The following is a 17,979-nucleotide window of genomic DNA, read 5'->3' as shown; positions in this document are numbered from 1 at the left end:
AGAGAGAGCCTGTGTATACTCTCACTTGAGAGAGAGTGGTGGCGTTTTTGTTGTTTATTTAGTTTGTATTGTTAACAGACTCTGGGTTCGAGGCTAAGCCCAACCCAAGGAGTTGTCCCCATCTCGCATGTTATTTTGGATTGGAGAATTGATGCTTTGGGCGGGCCACTGGAAATGACCGCCCTTAGTCCTTTGTTAATCAAGTGCTTAAAAGCACATGTAAACGGATGCAGTCCAGTCTGAGCTGAGGACGACATCGTTCGCCAAGAGTGCCTTCAGCGCCGAAGCCCGACGGCGTGCAGCTTCTGCCAGCAACCGCTCGAGCCCAACTCCGGAGCCACTCCATCGCCCCCATGAAGTCGTCGGCACGTAAGCTCGGACGCCCCAGCCTCTGATGTATAACCTTAATCATGTGTAATTATTGAATATACCTGTTTGTTTAAACTGAGCCATACGGTGTCTCTTTGCCTCTCCGTCCCGTGTGGACCTGCGCATTATGGGGGTCATCACAGTTGTTTATATCGGGCGAAAATGCACCTTGCTTCTTATCGCGGATGCTGTGGATGCTTGTCACATTCTCGTCACGCGCTAAATCGCGCCGGTCGTCGATGGACCATTAGATCGTACAGCTGGGCGGGCACAGCGGTAGACAGAGTAATTTCAAGACTTTTCAGAGTACTGAAACCGACCCGGTCTCACGTCAGCAGCGGCATTATTTCTTCCAATCGCCCGGAGACGCGCAACCAGACGCGTTTTATTCAGAGAACGAAGCACACTGTAAACCAAGTTACACCTTTAAAGGTGAATTACAGTGTCTATAACAAACACCCTTACACCCCTCGAAAAGGGTAACTTTAAGTAGCAAAGCCGCCTTATAAAGGGCACTTTGCTCAAAATTCTATCCTTCTATACCCGAAGCCATGAAAGTTGTTTTACATAACTTGCACCCTTTTATAATGGGTGGAACAGTCATACTTCACCTTTAAAACTCTTTGAATTTTTCACTTTTCTTCCGTGTCATTCATTTTAGACTCTTCACTACATTTTGTGCAGCAATGTAAAGCTCTTTGATATATTGCATTGTATCAGTTAACGTTGTGCTTGAGATAATAGCTCGGCTTTTTCTTTGCATTCTGAATGCCCAGAACATGCTAATAGCATTCAAAAAGGTCAGGCCCATTACACTGCATGCTCCGGCAAACCTTTATTGATGTGAACCAGCAAATGCAACTTGGTGCATTCTTACAAAGCATCAGACAATGCGCTTTTATTCAGTCACATAAACATCCAGAAATTGAAGTTCGAATATGGGACAAAAGTTGCATGCTCCTGGCTCGTAGCTTCTGTCGAACTGGCACTACGCACTCCTATATGCATTTGCACTCTTGAAAGCATCAGTGACATGTCTTCTCCTGTAAAAAAAAACATAACAGAAAAAAAAGAAAAAGTAGAACTTGCACTTTCTACAAATGATAGCATTGGTGCCATGTACTAGTTTTCAAATTTAGGGCAGTCAAAGCTGTCACCACGGGCTTGACAAATTTTTTAGACATTTCAAATGCACTAAACGATTATTCGAGTTCTTGCCAAATTTAGGCCATTCTTCCATGTCATATTTGTAAAGCAGAATGCCATAATACTAGAAAACACCACAAAAACATGGAAAACACAGAAAAAACATGGAAAACTTATGTGAAACTCGTGCCTCAAGTTTGTTTTTGTATGCAGTTATTTCTACTTTGCATATATCTATTGTTGAACTTTTCTGCGAATTCCCTTGCCTATTTTCTTTTGCCTGTACTTCACTGATTTTTTTACCTAGATAAAGAGAGCAAAGGGCTAAGAGGGAAAGGGAGTCACACCTGCTTGGGTGGACATACTATAGTAGGATATGACTGAAGAATGAAACTGCAGATGCCCATCAGAGGAGTCCCTGCAGCCATTGGCATAGACTGATTTTCACAAAGCCATGGTTTCCATGAAGCCATAAAGCCAGCAGTGGAGAATCCTCTTCCATCTGCCGTATCCTACAATGTCATGCTAGAATTTCCAAGAGAATCATCTTCAAGTTCATGAGAATCAGTTGATGCCACTGGCAAGGGGGGGGGGGGGGTGAACCCTGTTGAGAGGATTTGTGGCTTTTTCCTTGAGTTGTATGAGGCCATAGCCTACAATACGTTGAAATTAATTGACAGTGCTTTCTACACGAAATATATATGCATCAGTAGATGTGTTCTTAGATTACAACGGGGGAAGGAATAGTTTTGCATATATACAAGCTGTCGTGGTCCAGGGGCTCAATCGAACCCGGGCTCTTCAGGTAGCGTGTCCGAGCCTTCGGGCTGAGGAAATATGCAACTTGAATTTTCGAAAAACGAAAATCAAGCGAGCTTACTGGCACTTTGAAGAAACCTATTTACATAATTTATAAAAGAGCAAACACTCAAATATTATCAATTCATAGCGTTGAGCGACTCGAGCATTGTTATCAGGGCCCAGAGCAATCGTTCTCACTCAGATCGCCTGTTAAATATCTCAAGGCTCCGCCCCTCCACCAGTCGGCGGCAAATTCAACACGTGGTACCGATTGGAAGAATGACACCGCACATAGCACGCGGGGGCACTCGTGGGAATGGGCGAGGAGGATTCGGGTGTCCACTGCTACCTCGCACAGTAGAGCGGCAAATCTCTATAGAAAGCATGTGATTCGTACGGGTGCCGTAGTCACTTCTGCGGCGGGTCCTCTTCCCATGGGTCGGCGGCTGTCAATCACGGCTAATAACTGGAAGGCATCGTCTCCTCTTCCCTCTGTCGTCTTGCCCATCGTCGGTCCCGTCTCGCGGCGAACCAGACAAAGGGAAGGCCATCTTCCCCCTCTTTCAGAGAGTGGGAAAGATTCCGCAGGTATATAGGTTCCCAGAGACATTCTTTTTTTCGCGGGGTCAACGAGGGGCCAAGCTACGTGTCTGCAGCAGGGTTGTAACAGCTTCCTCCCCCGAAAGACGAGGATCGGCGGGTAGCAGTCACCACTGCTGCCCGAAGGGACGACTTAATTGCTTGCAGAAGAGCCAACATTTCTCCGTCGCTCGTAACATTGTCTTCTTTGACGTTGAACAGATTCTTTGAGTCTTCGCTGAAATTTCAACCACATGCTCAAGCCAGCACTCAGCTCCTCTCCAAGAAAGCCAGTTCGAAAAGGGATCGCTACAATCTGGTTACTATAGCTGCTGGAGAAAAACCCACACTAAAAAATCTCAGGAGCCACGTATGCTGAGAAACCCAAACATGCTTCTACACACAATCACACGCAAAAACGCACGAAATAAAAACTTAAGGAGCAAGTTTTGAAGCCTGAAGAGCACCTTGGACCTCTTATAAAGAACGGCTAAGTGCGTCCGCGTTTCCATTCAATTTGCCCTTCTTGTATTTTATGTCGAAATGATACTGCTGCAGAACCAAGCTCCACCTCAGAAGGCGATTGTTATTCGATGTCGTGGTTTGCTGCCAGGAAAGGGGACAATGGCGCGTTTCTAGGTTGAATTTGGAGCCTCAGAGATAGCATTGTAGTCTCTGGATAGCCCAAACAATGCAAACGCACTCTTTTTCCGACACGCAGTACGCCATCTCTCGATAGCTCAGTTTTCGGCTCAGGTAGAGAACGGGATGTTCATTGCCGCCGTCATCCCTCTGGCAGAGAACGGCTCCTTTTTTTATTCGAAAAGTGTGCCATGAGACATAAGGTTAAAAAGGGGGAAAGAATGTGGGAGATTGAAAGTTAAAAGGAGTGAAGACCCGTTGCGCTGAGGTAGTCGCAGAGGTTGCTTATGAAACGATTGTTCATAGCCCACTTCCCGTAGTCTCGTTCGCGGTTTCACCGCAGGCCTACCTCCATGAGGAGCCGTTTTCTAATAGCAGCCGTTGCTGGGCACGTCCACAACAAGTGCCGCACATCACAAATGCCCGGTGCAGCGCTACGGTGAGGGCACCTGTCAGTTGCAGGCAGATCTTTTGCACGCCACCGATGACGGGCAGAAGGTGTCAGAGCCGCCCCTGCCTGAATCCGGCGCACGAATACCTCCTCCTGCCGAGTAAGACTACGGAGGAGAGGGTGCGAACTCGGAGGAATTAGAGCGCCTGTTAGCTGGCGCAGAACTTTGGAATAAGAAACATGGGACAGGAACGAATCTGGGAGAAGAGGGGAAGGTGGCGGGTCGTCTGATGTGTGAAGATTAGTCATAGCATCCGCTTGAATGTTATGTAGATCCTGAGCATGGCCGCGAATCCAGTGTATGCGCACAGGACATGGATACTTTGCGCAGAGCACGTGAATTGATTGAGAAATCTGGAATGTGCGTCGAACAGCCTTAAGCTGTTTAAGGGCGGCAGCGGGATTCGGTGTAAATGTGAACTGTATTGAATGTTGGAATGAGCGGAAGGGAAGCAATGGCATTATAAATGGCTTGAAGTTCCAATGCCAGGGGAGTGCTCGTATCCGTGGTGTACGTCGCGCGAGAGTTGAGATGCGGATGAGATGGACTATACACTACAGTAACTCCCCTCTCAGCAGTATGTGATCCACCCGTGTACAATATGCACCCTTCAGGCAGGTACGCGGCTGATACCGACCGGGAAACAGTGGGGGGATTGTTAGCTGGCAATATGGCCACGGAGGAAGTGGCTTTAAACGATGAAGTTGGAGAGACTGTTTTCGAGCTCTGTTTGCCACCCGATGGTCGATGAGTTCCCTGAGTGTGTTAAGTTGGGCGAACTCCTGTAGCACGTGCTACAGGAGTTCGCCCAACTTAACCATACCTGTACAGGTATGGTTGATAAACAAGGCAGATATGTTATCGCGAATAGCCTCACGATTGGTAGCTTCAAGGGAGTCCCACTGTCTGCGGGTGAGACGTTGAAATTTAGCCTGATATACTATCCCTGGATGAAGGACAGAGCGCACAAGCTGGCGGGCCGTATGAGCACGTGCGCCACCAGAGCGCATAGCTATGCGACGAATCAGACCTAGAGTAGCGTGAGCCGATTTACGGGTGGTTGTCAGCCACGGGGTGCCAGTCTCAGATGAATGGAGGAGAAGACCAAGAATATAACAGTTTCTACCTCAGGAATCAGAGAATTATGTATCGTAAAATTTAAAGGGGGAGCTTTCCGTACACCGGCTTTATTTCCAATGTGAATGAAGCATGATTTAGTAGGACAGATTGTTAGACCCAGAGGTGGGAGGTAATATGTCAATACATCCAGCGCGTGCTGAAGGACCGACTGATGGATAGACGCATCTGGATGACAGCACCACAGGATTATATCATCAGCATACGCAAGCACACGGATAGAAGAGATGGTCTCTAGGGCTCGAACAAGAGGAATAAAAAGCACATTTAATAATGTGGGGGCGAGAAAGGAGCCTTGGAGCACTCTTCTAATGGAAGTGAAGTTACCAAAGGGCTTTCTGCGGACACGCACACTGAAGGTTCTATTTGATAAAAAGGAGTGAATGAAGGGGAGGAACCGGTGAGGGAGACCAAGAGTTTGAAGGGAGGCAAGAATGCCTTTTTTATGTCTGTAGCGATCACGGTTCGTACAAGGTGACTCTGCGGGGAGTGATCAAGCACGTCAGCAGCCAAAAGAGCAACGCCGTCCTCTGTTTCAATTACCTAGTCCTCGATCACTCGAATCCCACTGGACCGTGAATTATCGGTCGTAATCAGGAGCTCGCCAAACTGGGCGTCTAATCAGTACTGCATTCAGGTTTAAGAAGGACACTTCCTTCTTTTTGTCTCAGACTACATTTGTAGGCTCTGTCCTGCGGAGAGCATCGGTCAGGGGAATTGCCAAAGCGTAATAATCAAGGATATAGTGATCGTAATATCTCGTAAGCCCTAAGAATGCCTGAAAGTCTGTCTTTGTAGAGGAGGGGGGAAGTAGGGCACCACAAATGCTTCACAGCCATTTAGAACGCTGTCCATTAGACGGGAAAAACAAAATGGAGCATTTTTGAGCCCGAAGCTTATCATTGTTGGTTAATAGCTTCCCATTGGAACGAAAGCTGCGTTATCTAAAGGCGTGCTCTCCGAGCGGTACTTGCCAGTATCCTCGAGTAAGGTCTAGTGTAGTCACATATTTCGAAAAAAACAGCGCACCTTAAGACACGGACAGAGGCAGATATAACGACACAGCGCTGACTTCAACTAGGTCTTTATTGCAGAGTTACACAATATATATATAGAAAAAGTAGGCGGGAATGAATACATAGGAAGCAGCTGCTTGGTTTGCACGCGACAGAAAGATAACTGAGGTGAAAAGACACGATATAACAATGCGCACCTGGGAGTCAATAAAAGGTAAGCGCTGGTAAAGGATGGCGCCGAAAGGCAGTGACAGAGTGACAAAAGACAATGTGCGATAGCAACATGAAATGGAGTTAAAGCCAAAAAGGCGTTAGAAGCAGAGCGAAAAGAAAAAGCATTGAAAGGTCCAAAAAAGGCTGCTAAAAGCAGATTGACAATTAAAATCTATTAAAAGAGCCATAAAGGCCATTAAAACAAGGAAAAGCCGATGCCAAAAGGGCCAATAATAGCTAAAGGTTGTGATGGGAAAGAGGACTGCAGGTTCACATTATCTCAGCGTAAAAGGTCGAAGAAATAAACACAGGCGGCATGTGGGAAAAAAGGAAACTCTAATGTGAGAAACTAAGAGAAAAGGAGGTAAAAACATAAACAGGAAAGATGACAAAGAGAACACTCGCGACAGACAAAGGAAAGGTATAAGGACAGAGAGGAAGCGTTCACTCAACGTTCGGCGGAACGTTCATCGTCCTGAGTGTGCTCTGTGAAGGTTGTGCGTCGGGCGAGGAGGTGTGGCGTGGCGTTGGCGCAATCAAGCCCTCAGGTAGACGCTCTGGTGGACGACAGGGTCAGGTAGTCCGGGCACGCCGTGGTGGAGAGAAAGGCAGCCCCAAGGTCTGGTAATCCGGGGATGCCGTGGTGGATAGAAAGGCGGCCCCCAGGTCTGGTAATCCGGGGATGCCGTGGTGGATAGAAAGGCGGCCCCCAGGTCTGGTAGTCCGGGAAGCAGCGGAGAAAACCAAGCGGCCCGTGTTCTGAAGCTGCCGCCCATGAAGGGAACCGCGGTGCCTAGGTCTGGTGGGCCTGGCCCTCGACGACGGCTGTCCAGGTCTGGTAGCCCGGACGTCTGCGGCTAAGGCCCAAGTCTGGAAATTCGGGGAGCCAGCAGATCTTCCCCACGTCCGTCGCCGACCGCGTTCCAACCGTTCTCCCTTCCACGCGCTCTTCGCCACGTCTCCTTCTTTTTTTTCTTCCCCTTGAGCGTCTTCGCCCGCCGCAGTGTGGCGCTAGCTTCTGACAAAGGTTGGATTCAGAGCCCATTCAATAAAACAACGAGATTAGGATACGAATACCTAATTACTCCAACGAAACCTGGCTCAAATATTCTAATTCCCGTTTTGTTAGAGCTATCAAAGGTGGCTCACACAATCTTCTCCTAGCTTTCGAATGTGGCCAGCTGCTATAATTTCACGTATTATTCGTGATGACAGTGCATTCATGGAAAAAGTCTTACAGGAACGGGAGGGGTATTTTAGTCAGTGGACTCCCAGGTTTATCTTTACAGTGTTGTAAACATTATTGGGATGCTCCATAAGACGCCCATTGAGGCAACGCCCGGTTTGACCCACATAATCCTTGCCACAGCTCAAAGCAATTTTATAAACCACACCAACTTCGCAAGGAACGAAAGGTGCTTGGAGTTTGACTAGGCAGGTTGGCCCTCGCAACGCTGGGGCATTCACTCTGCGACAACAGCTTGTCGGGTGCCGAGAACGCAAAACGGACACCTGCTGTTTGTCCGATCATTTTCAGCCTGTTAGAAAGGTTGTGAAGGTAAGGCACCACAGCAACCTTGTGTTGGTGGTCTGGGCCAGCACTCCCTTCTCTTCCTTTCAGTTTTTTTAAGAGGCAGCCAGCTGCTGAGATCAGCAGATGCTCGGGGTAGCCAGCTTTTACCAGCCGATGAGTTTGCTCTTTGAAGCTTTGGCCATAGAGTGTGGACAAGATTTCATAAGGGCATTTGTGAAGCATAGGCTCACGATGCTTCGCTAATCTTCGAGTGAGCTGAACTGTAAGGCAACAGGGACTTGCCCCCTCTCGGTTTGCACCGCCAACAAAGGTAGTTTTCTGTCCTCGATAGCCTTAAGTCAAGAAAGCGTAAAGATCCACTCTCAGGTAACTCATGGGTCAGAACAAAGGGTGCGAGGCACAGTTAAAAGGAAGAAAGCACATGTGAAACGTCATTACGAAAAGTACTTTTGTTACTGGCCAAAAGAATTAGGTAGTCCTCGACGAATCTAAAGACCTTAACAGCACCTGACAAAGAAAGCTGCACTTCTAGCAGTCGGTCATGATGAGCGAGGAAAGTCTCGCTTAGGATTAGAGCAATGAAGGAGCCGATAATAATAATAATAATAATAATAATAATAATAATAATAATAATAATAATAATAATAATAATAATTGGTTTTTTGGGGAAAGGAAATGGCGCAGTATCTGTCTCATATATCTTTGGACACCTGAACCGCGCCGTAAGGGAAGGGATAAAGGAGGGAGTGAAAGAAGAAAGGAAGAATAGGTGCCGTAGTGGAGGGCTCCGGAATAATTTCGACCACCTGGGGATCTTTAACGTGCACTGACATCGCACAGCACACGGGCGCCTTAGCGTTTTTCCTCCATAAAAACGCAGCCGCCGCGGTCGGGTTCGAACCCGGGAACTCCGGATCAGTAGTTCAGCGCCCTTACCACTGAGCCACCGCGGCGGGGCAGGAGCCCATGCACATTCCGATTTTTTGAATAAAAGTACTGTTACCCCATGAAACAAAAGTAGAGTTAGGGTAAACTGTCAAAAGTTCTAGGAAGCCGGCCACAGAGATACCACTAGAATTCTGAAAGGAGATGAATTCGAACGAGTCAATGCAACTTTCAACGCCCAAAAGAAGCTTGTCATGTGGAAGAGAGTAATAAAGGTCCTTAATATCGACCGGAAAAGGTATGAGAGCACCACTTTCAGCTGTTAGAAATTGAAGAACCTTTCTGGAATCTTTCAAAAGGAAACGATCATCTATTGTCAAGAGTTTGAGTTCGATTTGAAGAAATAGCACAACGTATTTCTGCCAAGTGCTTTTCTCAGTGACGATTACCCGCAATGGGCAGCCAACTTTGTCAGTCAACATGTTTGTCAAGAGATGCGAGTTACATTTCTATTTCCTCGGGCCCTTTTATGTGTTTCTCTGCTGACCCTAAATGCTTCGTTGTCCTCTTGGCTGCTGCTGTTTGCCGTGCTTGTACTTTAGATTACTGTATTCGTGTCAAGTTACTTCCTGATTGGGTCAAAGTCCTCCTGGGAGGTTTCAACCATCCCTTCACCATGGAACAAGAATCATGAAGATCCTTCGGTCTGAGTGGCAACGACAAGCTCGTTTCTACCTCGAAGCTCTGTACCTGCAGCTTCACCGCCTTGACAGCTCCCTAAGAACGAAGATGAAGTGGCGTGAACTTTCAGCACTTGCTGACAGAACTGCAGAAGCCCTACGGCAGTACGAGTTGTGCTATCTACGAGCCAACACACCGAAATTGCGCCCCAGCTTCAACAACAAGATGCACACGCTCGGAAACGTGGTGCTGCCAGACAAAATGACCCGCGTTCTCAGCCTGGGTCCGAAATATGCCGTTTAACCCAAGAAGTCGCCCACAGAACTTCTAGGCATGGTGAGGCAAGTGGAAAATCGTGCTCTGGACTCTGAATTTTCTAGCTGCTTGTCTGAAGGCACTCAGGTTTTTTTGCACTACAGGCTGAAGGACAAAAGTGGACCCATTAATTATGTCACTTCGTTTCTAAGAAGATATGATTTGTCGGTTTTAGTTGCAAACAAAAAGGATGGCATTCTTGTCCTACCCAAAGACTTGTTTTGGTAAAAAACAGCTGAAGCGTTAGCATCTGTTTTCGCTCGGCGTGAAAAGATTTCCCTTCACAGGTTAAAATCTAAGGCTAAGCAAGTTTGCAAGCGACTATCTCTTGACAAACTTGTTGCAAGCATAGATGCAGCAGATAAGAAAAGCCTGGATGTATTTTTCGCAGCAAATACGCATAAAGTTGACTGCCTACTGCGGGTAATCGTCACTGAGAACAGCACTTTGCAGAAATCCTTTGGGCTATTCCTTCAAACCAAACTCAAACTTTTGACAATAGATGATCCTTTCTTTTTGAAAGATTTCAGAAAAGTTGTTGAATTTCTAGCAGCTGAAAGTGGTGCTCTCATGCCTTTTTCAGCCGATATTTTGGACCTGTATTACTCTGTTCTACATGACAAGCTTCTTTTGTGCGTTGAAAGCTGTATTGACTCGTTTGGATCCGTCTCCTTTCCGAATTCTATTGATACCTCTGTGGTCAGCTTCCTAGAACTTTTGACAGTTTACTTTAACACTACTTTTGTTTCATGGGGTAACAGTACTTTTATTAAAAAAAGCGGAGTGTGTATCGGCTCCTGCATTGCTCCGAACCTAAGCAATATTTTCCTCGCCCATCATAACCGACTGCTAGAAGTACATCTTTCTTCGCCAGCTGCTGCTAAGGTCTTCAGATTCGTTGACGACTAGCTAATCATTTTGGCCAGTAACAAAAGTACTTTTCCTAATGGGTTTCAGATGTGCTTCCTTCCTTTGAACAGTGCCTCGTGCCCCTTGTTCTAACCTATGAGTTACCTGAGAGTGGATCTTCGCTTTCTTGACTTGACTTGTCACCACGCTATCGAGGGCAGAAAACCACCTTTGTTGGTGGTAGGAACCATCGTGAGCCTATGCTTCACAAATGGCCTGATGAAATCCTGTCCACACTCTATGGGCCAAAGCTTCAAAGAGCAAACTCATCGGCTGGTAAAAGCTGGCTACCCCGAGCATCTGCTGATCTCAACAGCTGGCTCCCTCTTAAAAAACTGAAAGGAGGAGAAGGGAGTGCTGGCCCATACCACCAACACAAAGTTGCTCGGGTGCCTTACCAGCACAACTTTTCTCATAGGCTCAAAAATATCGGGCAAAAACTAGGTGTCCGTGTTGCATTCTTCCGAAAAGCTATCCACGCCTTGTCGCAGAGTGAATGCCCCAGCGTTGCGAGGGCCAACCTGCCCAGTCAAACACCAAGCACCTTTCGTTCCTTGCGAAGTTGGTGTGGTTTATAAAACTGCTTTGAGCTGTGGCAAGGTTTACGTGGGTAAAACCGGGTGTTGCCTCAGTGAGCGTCTTATGGAGTATTCCAATAATGTTTAAAACGCTGTAAAGAGAAACTTGGGAGTCCACTGCCTAATATGCCCCTCCTGTTCTTCTGAGCCCTTTTTCCATGAATGCACTGTAATCGAGAAGAATGCACGTCAACTCACACGCAAAATTATAGAAGCTGCCCACATTCTAAAGATAGGAGAATATTGTGTCAGAACACCATCGATACCTCTAACAAAACCGGAATATTTGAGCCAGGTTTCGTTGGAGTATTTAGGCCGTCGTATCCTAACCTCGAAGTTTTATTGGATGGGTTCTGAACAGAACCTTTAGCTCTCATTGGCGCTTTTGGCATCGGTTTTTCCTTCGGTTTTAATGGCCTTTTTGTCTCTTTTAATGGATTTTAATTGTCATTCTGCTTTTAACAGCCGTTTTCGGACCTTTTATTGCATTTTCTCTTCACTGTGTTTGTAACGCCCTTTTGGCTTTTACTCCATTTTTTCATGTAATCGAACATTGTCATTTGTAACTCTGTTACTGCCTTTCGGAGCCATCCTTTACCAGCCCTTACATTTTATTCACTCCCAGGTGCGCATTGTTATCTTGTGTCTTTCACTTCAGTTATCATTCGGTCGCGTGCAAACCAAGCAGCTGCTTTCCATTTGTTAATTCCCGCCAACTTTTCTATATATATTGTGTCACTCTGCAATAAAGAACTAGTCGAAGTCAGCGCTGTGTCGTTATATCTGCCTTTGTCCGTGTGTTAAAGTGCGCTCTTGTTTTCCAAACATGAACTACACACTAGCCCGTCTGGCCACCCTTGCTAGTTACATAGGCTGCTCGACTGACCTGTTCCACTCTCTCCTCGATTTTCGGGATAGGACACACTTGATCCTTGGTGACACCATTTAACTTCCGGTAATCTCCTACAGGCCTTGGGTCTTTACCCGGAGCTTCCACCAAGATCATAGGCGAAGCATATTCGCTTCGGAGTGCTTGACTACTCCTAATTTCAGCATGCGTTTTACCTCCCTATCAAGGATATATCTCTGCCTTGGAGAGAGTCGACAACACCTTCACCGCATTGGATCCCCGGAAGTTAGCTCAATATCATGCTAAATCACATCAGTTCTGCCTGGTCTGTCCACCAAGCAGTCATCAAACTCTGCTATCAGTTCTCCGAGATCAGAAAACTGGGACTCTTTTAGTTATCCTCTCCGCTCAGTCCTCATGAGGAGTTCTTTCCGCTTTTTTCCTCTCCGCTTAGACAGATAAGGTTGTCTTCCATCTCCTCAGGAAGGTTCAGCGTTAGATTTATCGCGGCCTCTCTCTGCACGTAAGGCTTCATTAGGTTGCACTGGTAAATGCGCGCTTATTTACGCTTTCCCAGGGATTTCACCCCGTAGTTGGTGTTTGGAGAGCTTGGCAGTTACACCAGCAGGCCCTTCCCACTGTACTTCGAGCCTATTCTGCCTTGAAGCTCTCAGCAACATTACCTTGTTACTGATACAATACGTCCGTTGGTGGGCTGTCCGATCATTGTAGACCTTAGAATGAGCCTGGGCTGACTTCATGCTGGCCTCCACGAGTTCTTTAATGTTATGTACACGGTCTAGTAGACTCAACACGAACTAGACTACTATCGAGTCCTCCCCGCGCCCTTCCCCAGGCTTCGCACACCATTAGCAGAGGTGAGCGCAGTGACCTACCGTTCACCAACTCGGCTTGGCTAAATCCAGTAAATTCATGCGGCACTGACCGCAAAGCGAAAAGTGCCGCAGGTAGGCATGCTTCCCAGTCGCGCTTGTTTTCATAGCACAATCCCCTAAGCACGCGCTTTGGAACAATATGCCACCTTTCTACGCTGTTGCTCTGCGGATGATGTATTGAGCTGTGCACTAACTTATTGCCGCACCGCTCTAGAAATGAGGTGGTGGCGACACTAGTGAATACACTACACTCATCACTTTGGATCTCGGAAGGGAATCCAACTCGGGCAAAGACTGATAACAGTGAATTCATAACACTCTGTGACGTCACCTCGCGCAGCGCAACAGCCTCTGGAAACTTCGTGGCAGGCATGGTGAGGATATAACGACACCTTGACTCTATCAAGGGAAGTGGCCCAACTATATCTATCACGAAGCGGTGAAATGGCTCAGTAATGATTGGTACTAAAACCATCGGCGCTTTCCACTTATCTTGCGCCTTTCCGATCCGCTGACATGTGTCGCACGACCTTACAAATCGCTCCATGTCCTTAAAACATCCAAGCCAATAGTAATCCTGTAAAAGCCTCTGTTTTGTTTTCCTGATTCTCAGGTGGCATGATCACAAATTTCCATGCCAAAGTCGCAGTAAGTCTTGTCGGTACTTCTGGGGAACGACTAATTGGTCTCGCTCCACTACTCGCTTATCCTTGTATAAGCGATAAAGCACACCGCTTCTCATCTGGAAAGCAATATTCTCTTTTTTTCCCTTGCTCGTTCCGAGGAGCTTTCTGATCTCCTGTATCGTCGGGTCATTTGCTACTTCCATACCTCGCTCTTCTTGGTTCGCACTCAGAAGCGTCGTGAAACTGCTTGACACTGGCGGCAAAAAACCACTGTCTGGCATTTCCTCGTTCCGCGGTTCGACATGCTTACTGCCAGGCTGACCAGTCTCAGGTGCCTCGTTAGCGCGATTTTCTGAACCTTTTTCATCCCATTCTGCCCCAAGTTTAACGGCTGTATCATCCGCAGTGGCATTCTCAGGAGTAAGCTGTGTAGCAAGTTCTCGTGCCTTTGAACGTGTTAAGACCTGCACAACTCGGTCTCCAAAATGGATCCCGTTCTCTCGTAATAACATATCCGATTTGTTGGACAAGAAATACGGATAGCATTTAGGTAGTTTTCTTGAAATAGTGGCTTCGGTTGTGAGCGTACCGAAAAGGCCCTCAATTACCACTGTCGCTATAGGCAAGCACACACTTTGTTCTTCCCCTAGGTGCCGGAACCATGCACATTGACCTGTGTAATCGGATGGTGACACATACGACGGATGGACAACATCCATCGTTGCGGCTTCGTCGCGCAGCACCTTGCATTGCTTCCCGTTCACTAGCATGACATGCATGTAAGGTGGCAACAGCTTCATGTTTTCATCGCAGTTACTGACATACGAGAAAGCAACCTTTTCTTTTTGACAGTTCACTGCTATGTGACCCAGCTCAATGCATCAGTAGCAAGTGAGCGGCCTCCTAGCCTCAAACGCGACTTTTTCTTCTGACGCTTGGGCCACTTTTGCACCCTTCTCATTGTCTTCCTTTCTTTGAGGTTTATTGGAAGCAACCTTTCTTCTTTCTCAACTGTAGAGTTCCCAAAGTGCCTCTCGTTACGGTAATTCGCACTTCTCCCGAAAATACATGGCCTATCAACTCTAGTGTTGTTAAACTGCCGGCACGAAGCGTACTCCTCAATGAGTTCGGCAGCTTTTGTCGCAGACGTTACATTGTCCCGGTCCTGTAGCCAATTTCTTTCCTCTTCACGGAGGCAGTTGTAAAACTACTGCAACAAAATCCTCTCCACTACAGCGTCCCGGTTGCTTATAGGACTAGGTGCTCTTTAACCATTCGGCCAAATTCATTTGCAGCTTGTGCAAAAAAAAAAAAATTGGTATTGCTCTTTCCCCTCGACTTCTTAGCTCCTCGAAATCGCTGCGTGCACGCTTCGGCGCTACGTCTACTTTCACAGAACACAAGCCTTGACTTTTCGCAGTTGTCCACGTCCTCCTTGCTGAGCCGCCCGACAACCTCCGATGCCTCACAGGGCAGAACAGTCAGTAGACTTTGACACGAAGTGTATCGACTGAAGGACAGTTTCTCGCAGGTTCGTCCAAAATTTGCTAGATAGAGACCGATATCCCCTGATACCACATATGGCTGCATGTTCCTAGACATCTTGAACTCTGCCTCCTTGTTGAGCAGAGGTAGCACTTGCTGGGGACAATTGCCCGACCTCTTGCTAACCTCCACTTTTAACTTACGGAGCTCTATCATCCGCTCCTGTATTTTTTTCTTCATTCTCACTTTCACGCTCACGCCTTTTCTGCTGTCTGAGCTGCGCTTCCTTTTTTTTGTTCTATGAATTCCCACGCCTCACTGAACTCCTCATAATCTGCCCCCATATCAGTTATTGCATCAATAATCGCGGGTTTTTGTGCCAAATCCTTTGTATCGATTCCCAATTCCTCATACAACATCTACAGATCCTGCTTCTGCAGCTTCTGTAGGTCCACGATAGTTCTGAGTCTAGGCTATTTCCAAAACAGCTAAGCAAAAATACCAAACCTCAAGGATTTAAGCACAGGTCTCTACCAGTCATAAATTTTAACCCTCTTGTAGAATCTGGTCCACATCAGAGGAAAGCCAAGCACTCACCCACACATGTGATCATGTCCTGAAACAGCTGCTCTCTCGCTGGCTGGCCGTTGTTGCCGCTTGTAGGTTCTGATCTCACCGCTGGTCAGCAGTTGTCGCGGTGCAGGGGCTCACTCGAACCCGGGAGCCTTCGGGTAGCGTGTCCGAGCCTTTGGGCTGAAGAAATAGGGAACTTAAAGTTCGGGAAAACGAAAAAGAAGTCAGCTTACTGGCACTTTGAAGAAACTTATTTACATAATTTAGAAAAGAGAAAACAGTCAAATAATTAAAGTTCATAGCGTCAAGCGACTGGATGATTAGTTTGGTTTGTGGGGCTTTAACGTCCCAAAGCGACTCAGGCTATGAGAGACGCCGTAGTGAAGGGCTCCGGAAATTTCGACCACCTGGGGTTCTTTAACATGCATTGACATCGCACAGTACACGGGCCTCTAGAATTTCGCCTCCATCTAAACTCGACCGCTGCGGCCGGGATCGAGCCCGCGTCTTTTGGGCCAGCAGCGGAGCGCCGTAACCACTCTGCCACCACGGCGGATTATGCGACTGGATGAGCCTTGTCGTCAGGGCCCGGAGCAATCGTTCACACTCAGGTCGCCTGTTAAATATCCCAAGGCTCCCCCCTCCACCAGTCGGCGGCAAATTCAACACGTGGAACTGATCGGAAGAATGACACAGCACATAGCACCCGGAGGCACACGTGGGAATGGGCGAGGAAGATTTGGGGGTCCGCTGCTACCTCGCACAGTGGAGCGGTACGTCTCTATCGAAAACAGGTGATTCGTGCGGGTGCCGCGGTCATTCATGCGGCGGGCCGTGGGTCGGCTCCTGTCAGTCACAGCTAATCACTGGAAGGCATTGTCTCTCTTTCCTCTGTCGTCTTGTATATCATCAATCGCGTCTCGCGGCGAACCAGACAAAGGGAAGGCCAGCTCCCCCCCCCCCCCCCCTTTCATAAGAGTGCGGGAAAGATTCCGCAGGTAGGTTCCCAGAGACATCCTTTTTTTCGCGGCTCAACGAGGGGTCAAACGACGTGTCCCCAGCAGGGTTGAAACAATGCAAATGTACTGCATGCATATTGGCCTTTCAAACATATGCTTTGGAATGCAGGTACTTTCAGAATTTCGTTCGAACTGCTCTGAAAGGCACAGCTCTACTTCGAAGAAAGGGATTGGTACTAGAGCAACTGGCATCGCCACATAGTCATGGCAGCCAATACTACTTATCTGCTCTGATTGCATTAGTGTGGTAGGTGAACGAACGAGGAGTCGATTAATAATAAAAATAATAATAATAATTGGTTTTGGGGGAAAGGAAATGGCACAGGTATCTGTCTCATATATCGTTGGACACCTGAATCGCGCCGTAAGGGAAGGGATAAAGAAGGGAGTGAAAGAAGAAAGGAAGAAAGAGGTGCCGTAGTGGAGGGCTCCGGAATAATTTCGACCACCTGGGGATGTTTAACGTGCACTGACATCGCACAGCACACGGGCGCCTTAGCGTTTAGCCTTCATAAAAACATAGCCGCCGCGGTCGGGTTGGAACCCGGGAACTCCGGATCAGTAGTCGAGCAATCTAACCACTGAGGCACCGCGGCGGGTTCATAGGGGAGGGCTCCGTCCAACATAGTGCGAGGGGCGGGGAGTCTATTGCAGAATGGAAAAAATCAAGTGTATGAGATACCAAAAAGGAATGGGAAAATTAGTTTAGCGCAGTAACATTCTGCAGCGCTGTTTAAGTTTGTGGTGCCATTCATACACTTAAAACTTTTTTTCAGAATTCCATGGCCCAGCTTCTTTTTATGCTGTATTTTTCATCACAATGCAGTAACCACCACCTGACAAGGTGTAGTTCTGAATGCACACCTACCTGAAATGTTTTCTAATTGTGGAAGATAATGTTCACGACTCCTCCTGTGTTGAATTAATTGGGGTTGTTCCTCATCATGCCCTCATTCAGGCCATCCACGTTCGGGTAGGGGGAAACCATTGCCATCATCTGCACTGAAAATAAAAAATTATAAGTTAATAAAAGCAGTGAAATGCAATATTCTTTTATTACTGAAACATTAGCAAACGGCACTGATGCAGATTCGCGCGGTCCACAAGGCCTATGAAAGGTGCTTTTTGCTTTCAAATGGATTCTCGGAAGTTGAACAATACTACCTCTGCGTCAAAAAAAGAGAGGAGAGGAAAATTGTCAGCTTATATTTGTTTTTCTAGCAACACTAACACTGCATACTAAAAGATGGGCCAAGCTAACTATCTTTAATGT

The 17,979-nt window shown here is 47.2% G+C and overlaps 1 long non-coding RNA gene across 1 annotated transcript; it reads right to left on the bottom strand.

Annotated features, from left to right (window-relative positions):
* Positions 1-1,328: 1,328 nt before the first annotated feature.
* On the bottom strand, positions 1,329-17,676 carry LOC144106751 (uncharacterized). Its single transcript, XR_013309106.1, has 3 exons — positions 17,575-17,676; positions 15,712-15,867; positions 1,329-1,412 (listed from the first exon to the last, which is right to left on the bottom strand). It is a non-coding gene; the product is annotated as an uncharacterized LOC144106751 (long non-coding RNA).
* Positions 17,677-17,979: the final 303 nt, after the last annotated feature.

The sequence above is a fragment of the Amblyomma americanum genome, chromosome 1, assembly GCF_052857255.1.
Source record: "Amblyomma americanum isolate KBUSLIRL-KWMA chromosome 1, ASM5285725v1, whole genome shotgun sequence".
NCBI classification, from domain to species: Eukaryota; Metazoa; Arthropoda; class Arachnida; order Ixodida; family Ixodidae; genus Amblyomma; species Amblyomma americanum.
The sequence above is the reverse complement of the archived record's forward strand: the minus strand, read 5'-3'. Positions and strand labels throughout refer to the sequence as shown.